The sequence below is a fragment of the Chaetura pelagica genome, unplaced genomic scaffold (genome assembly GCF_000747805.2).
Source record: "Chaetura pelagica isolate M959 unplaced genomic scaffold, ChaPel_1.0 scaffold67, whole genome shotgun sequence".
Lineage (NCBI taxonomy): Eukaryota > Metazoa > Chordata > Aves > Apodiformes > Apodidae > Chaetura > Chaetura pelagica.
In genome coordinates, this window is record NW_009954107.1 from 3979073 (window position 1) to 3991242 (window position 12170).

Here is a 12170-nt window from a genome sequence, read left to right on the forward strand (position 1 = left end):
TTCCTGCTAAGTGAATCCAGCGCTGAAAATGTTGGTGTGTGTATTGAGACTGACCTACTTAAAGGGATCACACTAGGTTAATATTCCTAAAACATAAAGGCCTAAAGAAAACTCGTGTTCTTGCATTGCCATCATTAGAGTCAACACTTTTAAGATTCTATGCATCTGGTGCAGTGTCTGGAGAGTGAAAGTTTGTAAATTACGATATTGTATTTACATAATTTCTTATATTTTATCTTCCTCTTCTGTTCTGTAATTGCTATATGGTCTTAATTCTTTCTTATATTAATATAAAAATCACCTTATTTATTTTTTTATAAATTCCTCATGCAGTATTGAATGCATGTAAAAATATTCCTTATTTTCTTGTTTATTATTTAATATTTTCTGCTAAGTATGGACACTCCTAACTACCAGTACAACCAGTAAAAGCCTCTTGGAAATCAAAAAAACTCTTGGAAATCAAAGAAATTAGCAGGCACCTAAAATTCAAAATGTATTATTCGTACAGTTCTAAAAATTTGTGTTGTGTAAGGTAGATTAGAGAAAGATATTTTTATTATATTTTTTTTTCCTAGTTAAAAGCATGGTAACATCTGCTGAGGGAAGGGGAGAGGACTTTTCTATAACAGGGTTGCTGACATCAGAAAATATTCTTTCTTATTAGCTATAAATATGCTATGGAAAATCCCTGCCTTCCTCAAAAATGTTTTTTGTCCCTTCACTGGTGGTGCATGCTGAAGCAGCTGTGTGTGGCTACCCAGTGAAAGGGTTGCAAATAAACAGAGGAAGAAGCAGTGAGGCAAAATATTTTTAAACAACAAAAATAATTGAATTATTATACCTTAGGGAAAAAAATTATCTAGTTGAAAACGTGAAAGTGTTCTTACATGTTAACTTCTTAAAAGAGGTGAATAATAACAATTATGAAAACCCACAACTACAAATTTATACATATGGTAAGAGCATTCTGAAAAGAAAGAAGGATGCCCATGCACTCAGGTGGGTGATAATGCACTTCCTGTACATGCCATATAATTGACATTTTATCTGCATTTCATAGGACATAAATGATGTCACGAGGCAATGAAAAGGCTGACTTCTTTTCTTTGGTGTTTAGCTTGTCTCATGTCTGTGGTCATGAGAAATTTTAGAACAACCAAAACTTCTTTATTTGGTGTTTGGAATTGTGCCACACAAGATTAAGACATCCTTAAGATCATCTAATTAAAACTGTAACTGGAAGATAGATTAATGTAAAGAAGTAGGTCTGGGAGGAGGATGCCTATATGATCACCCAGGGAGATGGAAAATCTCCAATGAAACCCTTGATAAGAGGTGTTCAGTTCTGTGAGTTACTATGAAAATCAGAATATTTCAATAAAGTGTGTCATTAACATAGCTTGGAACACTTCCTCATCTAGGAGGAGTGAAGAAAAAATATTTTAAAAAATAAGTTAGCTAGTAGTACTGGATGAATTGGTGGTTACAAATTTAAACATAAAGTCAAGTCATGGCTCAAGGTCTTACCAAGGGTGTATCCATTATTACAGTACAATGGGTTTATACTGACATTGAAAACTGTACAGAGAGAAAGTCACAGGTGTAGCAGTTCTTTCTGTTGGGATTTGTACCAACTGAGCTAGAAATGTTGGTTGTGCTTCAGTCTATGCATGACATATGGTCAGGAAACTGCCAAGTTTGTATCTTGATCTCCAAAAGGACTCCACAGTCTTCAGTTTTTAGATATGCCAATTAAGATCAACAGCACAGATGTAGCACAGACATGAAGTATATCTACAGAATAAAGATGTGAAGATGACCATCCATTGATGTTTGTATCTAAGCTGCATTAGGACAAATAATCACAGTTTGCTTCCCTTACTTAGCAATCTCATTTGCATTATGCTTTCTACTCAATTATCTTGACACGACCATTTCTAGCCATTTAGTCAGTGTTTGCATAGTTTAAAGCTATATGGGAATAGATCTACTTTTCTGCCAATCTTAGAAATGCACAGTAGTTGCTTACCTCAGGCCAGAAGTCTGTTGTCTCCATGCTATCTGCACAGATTATATGTACTTCTGAATGGTTTTGAGTGGAGGACAATAGGCTGACAAGCGCTAAAGGGGTCAAAATTAAATACAGCTGAAAGGAGACATTTGAAATCCACATGTCTACTTACCATAACTTCATATTCAGATTTGATAATTACTTCACTAGCTTTCTCATTTTTTCATGAGGTTTTTTTTCTTTTCTTTTTTCTCACTGCAATAATTGCTTTGGACAAGGTTTTCTGCTATTTCTTGACCCTTTTGGATTCATAAAGATCCCTGGAGATATCTGAAATATGCAGAAATGTGCACTTCATTTTTGCTAAAATTTGGGGTGTTTAAGAAAGATTCATAATTCTCAGGGAAGTCCAGAACTGTACCAGTCACAGCTTTAGAGAGCTCCTGAGCCTGTAGCTTTACTCACTGAGATCTTTAGTGCTATGTAAATTGTGAAAAATATTTTAATACCAATGAAGGCTATATCACACTTTTGCAATTACTTTTTTATAATAGCAGGCAGACGTATAATTTTTAATTATACAGCACTGGTAAAGACTGATAACAGTACTGAAAGATACAGCTATTCAAATAACTTATCAAACTTGATGACACTTCTTATCCATTTACCACAAAATGTAAGTTGCGTATTAGGGATTTTTTTCTTAAAAATTTGTTTGCTTACTTGCTGTGTTCCACCAGGAGTACCTGGGTTATTGTGCAGAAACTATTGGACATAAGAAACTACAGGTTTGTAATGTTGTGGGAGGGGAGATGGTCCCCTTCATCTCTCTTACCTATATCACACATGGTAATCATCTGTGCACATATCTACTGATACCTTAATACATCCTGCTGCCCCTTCACCTTGGAGGTGATTGAAGTAACTCGTTACCTAGATGTTGCCTGTGATGTTCTCTTTGCAACATCTAGACATGAAAGAAGATCAGAAGCATGAGACAACTTTTCAAGCATACTTGCTTTTAGAATTACCTGTGGTAGAACTTGTAATAATATGTGTGCATGTTACCCTAATCTTTTATACCCATGGTCAGACATCTACTTAAGATTATTATGAACATGAACTAAATATCTATTGAGACAATGGAAGTAACAACATGCTTACCGAACAACGGATAATAAATGTGTCTGTATTTTCTAATCTTCTTTGCATACATAGTAGTCTCAAATCATAGAAATATAGAATAGTTTTGGTTGGAAAAGACCTTTAAGATCATCAAGTCCAAGTGTTAACTGAGCACACTGCCAAGTCCACCACTAAACTGTGTCCCTAAGTACAACATCTATATGTCTTTTACATACCTCAAGGGATGGTGACTCTACTGGAGAACTGGCCCCAACACTGAGCCATAGGGAACACTACTTGTGAGAGACCACCAACTGGATTTAACTCCATTCACCACAACTCTTTGGGCCTGGCTGTCCAGCATGCCAGTCCAAGCTATGAGAATTCAGTTCCTCCAGGACAATACTGGGGGAAACAGTATTTATTAAAGTCTAGATAGACAATGTCTGCAGCCTTTCCCTCATCTACTAAGTGGGTCACCTTGTCACAAAAAGGTCAGGTTCATCAAGCACAACCTGCCTTTCATAAACCCATGCTGTCTGGGCCTGATTACCTTGTTGTTAAATGTAAGGTCATTTCTCCTAAGTGTTGCAAGAAGAGGGTAGTTTCAGAATAGTCATACATATATACCCTTTCCTTACAGTAGGAAAAGGGAAGTAAAAGGCTCAGCTCTTCTCTCTCCTATGTATGGTGTGTCATGTATTTGTGATAGTAGGGTGCAGAGGAGAGAAAGAATAATGTTTTACAGTTGCTTGTTATCTGCTTCTACCCCTCAACTGGGCAAATATGAATCAGGACTTCATTGTCAGGAACATGCAAAATAAAGCCTTTCTCCTTTCCTTCAGAGGGACATTTGCCTACCTGTACTTCCAAACCACAGTCAAATATTAAAAATCTAAAATATACTAAACATTCTGCTAATCTAATTTTCTTATTAAAGGGATTGCTCTTGTAGGCACTGTGCTGCAGTAGGATTATGAATATTGTTAAGAAGACATATTGCAAAACCAAAGTTAGGTAAATGCATTATCTATTTCTCAGCATTCTCTGAATTTGTATTCCTTAAAGTAAGATACAGACTGAAAAAAAAACCAAATATTTTTCTTTAAAACCACTTTAATGTGTGGAAATCAGAAATGTAGGCAATTCATTTCTACCATATTTAGATGAATAGTATTTTATATCTCTGGAGGTATTTAAAAACCATGTAGATGAGGCATTTTGGGACATGCTCTCATGGGCTTTTTTTGGGGGGATGTGGGGTTGACAGTTGGACTTTGCTATCTTGGAGCTCTTTTCCAACTGTGACAATTCTGTGATTCTGTGAATTAGTAGTCCAGTTTTTGTAGTGGCGTAGAATCAGGAGTATTTAATACTGAACTTCAGACTGAATATGTCATAGCTTAAAATCTTCTTTTGGGTAATTTTATCATTAATCAGGCTCTTTTACTGTAGCAACAGTTTTTAACTCATAGTTAATTCTCTCCCTCTTCCTTTTCTAATCCAAAACAATGAACACAGAACCTGTGATTTTTGTGTCAAATTACTTGCACAGCTTAAATCTTTTCAGAGATTTTTACGCCTTAAACAGGATTTCCTATTGAAAATTACTCTGTTGTTTCATGTTTTCCCTTATTTTAAGTTAGTTACTTGTCAATTCAGAAATTCTGAGTATCAGTCAATTTTTTACAGGCAGCTAATCACTCTTTCCAAGTATAGGAATACATAGGATTTATTAGGAGCTGAAAAATACAGCTCATCTGCTAGTTTGTGGTGCAAATCCATTGTGGGATTTTTTAAAACAGAGGAAAATGTGAGATAGCATGCTCTTCTTTAGTACAGGTTAGCTACCTTCTGCTAAGCTGCAGAGTTAAAGGAGCTCTTTCAGCTTCAGGAATCACTGCAGAAGATAAGACAGAACAGTGCCTGAAAGGCCATATGGCTTTGTCTCCTCCTGGCAAAGAAGGCAAGATGAGCCAAGAGGCAGTCAGAAAGCAAGCCATGTTGCTCATAACAGTTGAAAGGCCCAGCTGGATTCTGAGTCTCATCCCCTCTCATAACTTACAGTGCAGTGTGACGTTACCTCTGTTTCTGTCTGTCTCGCCTCTGGAAAAGTCTTTTTGCAAACCGTCTGCACTATAACAGGTTTTGTAATAGGAGCTCACACTAAAATAGATTCATATCTACTCTTAATTAATTTGGCTAAGCTATCATGAGAATCTAATCCCATTAATTAATCATCTTGAAGTGCAGTATTAGGAAAATGTGAAGCTCTGAAAACCAGCCAAAACTTCAGCCTCTTTCCCAGCACTTTGATGGGTCTGCCAAAGAAACCTTTTAAAAATTAACCTGTTATTTATTTGAAATTCAGCCATATTTCTCCTTCAATTCTCTGTTTAAATCATCTTCGAATAACAGAAAGTCTCTTCAGTTGTTTGTTTTGATTCACTAGCAAGAGAAAAAAAATAGTTAATAGACTAGTAAAAAACAGTTGCAGGCAACCTTTTTCTAGTTTCTACTTCTATTTCATTTGTAAATGAGTTGCATGATCTCTGGGTTAATCTGCTTATGTACATTTGATATTCAGCAGTGGTGGTGAGTTTAGGCTCTTGTGACTAACCCTAGCTTTACCTTGATGAAAAATAGTATTTTTTTCATACGTCCATTAAATAACTCATAAAACTGTTAAATATACTTGGTATCATCAACAATTTGCAATCCACTTTGTGCTTGGGTAACAAGATCTCTCTGAAAGGGAGAGATACTTTGAACAGTACTTCAGATTGCTTTTAATAATTTAAGTACATTTAGAATATTTAAGCAATACCTTTCATGTCTTTATGATACTCTTATTATCTGTTATGTGCAGAAGTTACACTGCATTACTGTTCAGTATTTTTAATACTCTATGGTGTAAAATAAATCTTACAACTCCCTTAAGAGCTGCCACATGAAAACTGTGCCGTAAAAATAAGGAGTAGTAAGCTACTTCTCTGTCACTTATGGGGACCAAATGGTGATTCTTTCTGGTAGGTATGGCCATTGTTTAACCTTCCTTCATGAAATAAAAAGGCATACGGTGTCAGTTGATATGTCAAGAATCTAAAAAACCCAAACAAACACAACATGAAAAAAAGAGCAAGCAGCAGAAGGACAATAATTACATTCTGTGCCATTTCTGAATGTTTGTATCAGGGACAAAAGTTCTTGTGTGCTGTTGGTTCTAAAAAATGTAGCAAAGAAGGTCTATGCTCTGGATATAAGACTCCTTGCTTTAAGTTTTGTCATTCTCACTAACATTTATACATAATTTTATTTCAATATTAAAAATAATGATTTTTTGTTAAATTTTTTAAACATTACAGAATTACTTCCAGAGCTGGGATCTTGAGACGTCTTTGTCTAATTTCTGCATTCAGTGTATTTTTCTTTCTTCTTTCTATCTTCTTCAGACTCTAAAAGTTTTTGACATTTGAGTCTTGATCCAGCTTTTCTTTTTATTTTTCTCTCCTTCAGTCTGAGCTCAGAAAGACAATTTCTACCACATATACAAGGTGCAGATTGTGTTAGTTCACATCTGAAGTTGTATTGATCTAACATGGAGGGCTCCTTTTGCTGTCTATACCTGACAGACAAAAAGAGAAGCATACATTGTACTTTTATAACTAGTCTGATACTTCTCTCTGTAGTATTTGTAGCATAGACAAAATATATGCAGGTTATTTGCTCCATGGTTTTCTAAGTGTACTCATGATCTTCATATTTGGAAGGATTTTAGAGGTCCAGTAACTCTTTTTTGATAAATTTTTCTTTCCATTGTCTAGAGCTGGCTGAAAAGGAGAAGCAAATGGAGGAAAAGATGCTTTTTAAAAGTCAGAATATCCATTCTGATGTTTAGACTTTAGAAATGCTCCAAGGTATATGCAGCTACTGGCCAATCTGCTTTCTTTTTATTTCTACAACTGCTCCAATTTTCTTGTACATATTCACTATAAATCTTAGTTTTCATTGAGCTGTTATTATGAAATGGGACAATATTTTTTTTCTGTCACATATGAAAAAGGTATGAAGCTGTGTCAGAGGAAATTCAGACTGGACTTTAGGAAAAGGTTCTTCATTGAGATCATTGGAACATGGTTGAAATGGTTACAGCACCAAGCCTGTAAGAGTTCGAGGAGTGTCTGGATGATGTTTTCAGTCTTATGTCTGATTTTTAGGTAGTCCTGTGTGGAGGAGGGAGTTGGACTCAATCCTTTTAGATCCCTTCCAACTCAAAATATTCTATGATTCTTTTGAAGGAGTTCAGAATAATCCCATGTTGGGGAGGAAGAAAAACAAGTAGTAGCTCTTTCTCAGGCAGCCTGCTGGAAGGTGGGCTTCAAGTGAAGCCTCAGGTTCCAGCTGCTGACAGTTGATTCCAGCAGAAATAGCCAGGCACACAGAGGATTGGCTGTGTGCTGGCTTCCCAAAGGATTATTTTGGAAAACCTGCAGCCACAGGCCTCTTTTCTCATGAGTGGGCAATGGATAATCTTCTGAACGCACTGTCACTTTAGAGATGATGGAAGAAGGATGAAAGGGAACACTAAACCAGTGTTTTCCAGGCAGTGATTGTGGAGGGGGAGCAAAACTGCATCAGTTATTATGTGCAGAGGGATCTCGCGTAAGCTAAATGTGAGCCTCAGCTCAGAGCAGTACAATATAATCTCAATGCTGACTTTGGCTCCAGAGATTCTGTAGTGAGACTGACATGTATGCTGAAATAGATTTTAATTATTAACAGTTATTTTGCCAGTGATACATCAGTCTTCCACTTAGTTTTCTGCTTTATAGGCTTTTTATGTTCCCTCATTGTACTTTAAATGCAAGTCTGGATGTTTCCACTGTTTCTAGAAAATTGGTGCTGGAAGCTGGAAAAAAAAGGATATTCTTTTTCCATTCTCAAATATTTTCTCATCAATACTGAATTGTATATTTGTTTATATTTATACATATATATTATTATTTTTTCCCCTGTACTGGAGCAGGGCATGAAACTATGAACAGTGGATGGATTTTATTTTAGAAGTAGAGTCTGAGTGGGAAGAGGTCATTAGTGGTTTTCATGGTGGTACAGAAGTGTTACTGTTTAAACATTAATCCATTGTCATCTGTCCTGCTGTTGTTACCCACACACTGTTGGCCAATGCATACAACATAACTACTACCCAAATGTTCAGAGCAGGGAAGGAAAGTTATTTCCTTTTGTAGGAGAACAACACCAAAAGTCAAATAAATAGACATTATCTGGAGGTATTTTAGTAGGTTTTGAGGAATATGGCATACATCTTCAAAGAAAGTTTCTAAACTTTTGTCTTCAGCTTTATCAACTACTGAAGCTTCATTTAACTGCAAAAACAGGTGCTGTGCATGCATTGTGACATTCACAAGGCTGCTGCTGGGTGCTAAGCATTGTTAAATTACCTACAGCATCTGAACCTTTAGCAAGTCCCTGACAGGACATTAAGATATTTTTTTTTTTACCCTTTTTTTTTTTTTTTTTTCCCCTGTGGCTGCCAGTAAATTTACATTTGGCTGTGAGAATCCAATTTCTGTTGGCAGCACAGGCATTGAGACATGTACATCTTGTGCAGATTGCAGTCTGTATCAGTGCTTAAACACTGAGCTCTGAATTTCATTGCTAGGCTGTTCAGTGCCCCCACAATGTCTTTCAAAGTCTTTTAGACTCTGCTTTATTGTATTACCTTTGTCAGTCTGAAGTGCAGTAATTTATATTTGTCACGACTGCCCTTCATCTGTTGTGGTGCAACCTTCGTCTTCAGAGAGCTCATTAATGTTGGTAAGACTATGTTGTTATATTATGAGTGGCTTAGGTGAAGGGCAAAATAAGGGCAAATAAATGAGAAGCTGGGTTTTTTTAACTATATTAAATAGAAAAACATAATAAAAAAAATTAAAACCCAACAACAACAAAAAAGGAGATCTAGAAGAGCAGTGAGATCTTTATAATGTTCTCCTTTACTTGAGAGCTACAAAGAATGCTTGGAAGAAGAAACGCAACAGCATGCTGCTGCTGTTAAAGTTGTTGAAGCCACAACAAAGGCATTTATCCAAAATAAGGGTGAGAAGTAATTTGATTGTAGACTTAGAGTCTTTATTCAGCTACGTTATCTTTAAAAAGTCTGAGTTTTATCAGTTTATGGGAAATTAGCCTGTTTCTATATTGAAAAGAGGGGTTTGTAAATGGATAGTCAGGCTTGGGAACATTTGTCTTATTGTCCATGATAATTATTTATCCATAAAAGATCATTTACCTCTTAGATCACAAGTTTTGGTTCATACCTATTAGATTATTAATATTAAAGATTAAATAATTAGCTTTCTGTTTTCTAGAGTTTCTTCTCATGTCTGTAGACGATGAGAAATTGCCTGTCACTGTTGTGCTACAATTACTGTGTGTTTTTAAAAAATCTATTTATTGCACTGCTTTGTCTGAGGTGCAGTTCCAAAACCAACTTCAATGCATAACACCAAAACTTTAGTAACACGTTTGAAAATACAAGTTAATATGCATAACTAGAAAACAGCTGGTTTGTTGTTCTTATTTATTAAGATAATTATGATGTTTTGCCTTTTAATTATTTTGCCCCATTCAGAACAGTATGGAGTTTCAAATTCCATATTATCCCAATACTAGAGAAGTTTAGTTGTGCTGTTTGTAGATGGCCAGAGCTGTCTTGATGTACATGCTTGTACATGCTTGTCTCAAGTGTGTACAGGGCATTTAAAGCTATACTTAATATGGATTAAAAAAATTTCTACAATAAATACATATCTGAAAATATCTTTTTTATTCTTAGGTTATTCTTAGGGCGATAAATATTGCAGTTGCAGCTAAATTATGAACAGATGGCACTGACTTACTGGTTAGATTAATATCTTAACATTTCGACCAGTTTTCTTTATGTGAAGAAAAGCATTCCATAAATATGAAATTAATTAGTTACTAGGAATAGTTATCACTCACTGAATCACTAACATCAGCTATAGATCAAAATAATACAGAATGAGCATTTTTTCCAAATCAGAATTAAGGACTATGTTGTCTTTATAATCAGATATTTCAACATTAGAGTCCCAAAACTTCATGAGTTTCCTTTTGTGATGTTGTGAGCAGATGTTATGTTTGGAGAAGCTGTTTTGTTGCTCTTCTCTCACATGTATCACCTAGACATCTGGACTTTTTACACCTTAAAGCTGTCAGACACTTAAAGCGTCCTATCCATTTTGCTTCTGGAATGGAGAACATAGTTTTCTATTATGGAAGAAGATGATGGAATGGTTCTGACACTCACCCATCTTTTAAGATTAAAAGACAAATTCCTAACCCTCTGTCTCTAGTTTGGTCTTTTTGGGTTCTTCATTTGCTTGTTTTGCTTTGTGTTGGTTGGTTGCTTTTAACTTCTTTTCTGTGTGGAACTTCTGTATGAAGCCAGGTGCTAATTTACTGCATCAATTTTTCTCTCTGGTAAAGTGTTTCTTGTTGGCTTGCCACATTTCCAGAGCAAAAGCTTTCAGCAAGTCCAGACAAAAATTCCACCTATGCTGCAGATCTTGCCTCTGAATTTATACATTCATCTACATCTAGGTTATATTTCTTTCCAGATACAAAATCATACATTCCTTTAAGGACACTTCAGATTTTCCAACAGTACTAAACTTGTTCCATTACCATAATATCCTACTGCCAAGGTTATCAACATAGACTTTCTAAGTGGTGTGCTTGAAAGACAGACAATCTGGGAGTGATTCAAATCACAGATGAAGATGCAGGATTTAGGTGTCAGCAGGGTAGGAATGTGAGGTAGATGTGTTCATCTGTGATTTCAATTGCATCTTCTATGTCACAAGTCAACAATGAACTCCATTGAGAACCTTAATCATAAGAGACACTTTCAGAAGCTAGGAGCCCAAATCTGCTTTTATCCTGCTTCTGCAGCTTTCCTGGACCCTGTCCCACTGTCAAGGACAAGGAGACAAGTAATTTATTAAATGGGTAATACAGAAATCCTGACAACTGGGCTAAGCCACCATCATCACAGTGGATGTTAGTTGTTCAGGAAACTGCAATTGCAGTTCACTAATCTACCAAATAGCAGAAGGGCATAAAATTATAATTTTCTGGTCATCAAACTATAATATTTTATTCTTGCTTTACTACCCAGTAGCAGCCAGTGGAAGCCTTTTTGCAGATTAATCCTAAGTGTCTTTTAATATTTAGTACATTATTTCATTAAATCATTAAATCTTTCTCAAATGAAGCATGATGATATGAAATGACAAAATCTTTTGCATATATAACACCAGCATATTGGTGCTCCCTAACTAAAGCAGAAAATCTGAGAATCAGTCACTTTGGAAAATAATAGGTTTTCTAATTCTCTTTGTGTTTTAGCCATCAGTGTTGAATTAATTTTCTAAAAATGTAAAACTTCTTTTTGTTTACATTCCTTTTCCAAGAAAACTTCTAAGTTCTCTGGTAGCTAATATCCTTTGTTTCAGTCTTCTCTCAAAATGTGATGAATTCAATTATTTATCTCAAAAAGTTTCATTTGCATTCAGAAAGCTTTTAACAGTCTAATTCAGTTATGAATAGTGTTATACAGTATTTTCTTGTCACAATAGGTTGGTTGTATTTGAAGTACATGGAAAACTGCCAAAATAATCTGTAAAAAAACCAAACTTGTATCTTTTCAATAAAAGCTTGGGGATGGGGGAGGAATGACACAATGGCAGCATGAAAGGCAGATTGATTTAAAACTAACTTCTGAATAATAACTCTGTAGAAAATGCAAGTAAGAATATTTGTTAGCTTTTCATTTATATTGTCAAAGTACCAAAAATATTAAAAATACTTACAGAGTAGAAACAAATTTCAGAATGATGTGTCTAATGCCGGCAGAGAATATTACCAGTGAGAAAGATAAAATGGAAATGCTTTTATTTTTAAATCTTCACAAAGCAAGATACAT

The 12170-nt window shown here is 35.4% G+C and overlaps 1 protein-coding gene across 1 annotated transcript in view; it reads left to right on the forward strand.

The window, feature by feature from the left end:
• SGCZ (sarcoglycan, zeta) overlaps positions 1–12170 on the forward strand; it is a 189942-nt gene that overhangs the window by 118956 nt on the left and 58816 nt on the right. The window lies entirely within an intron of this gene.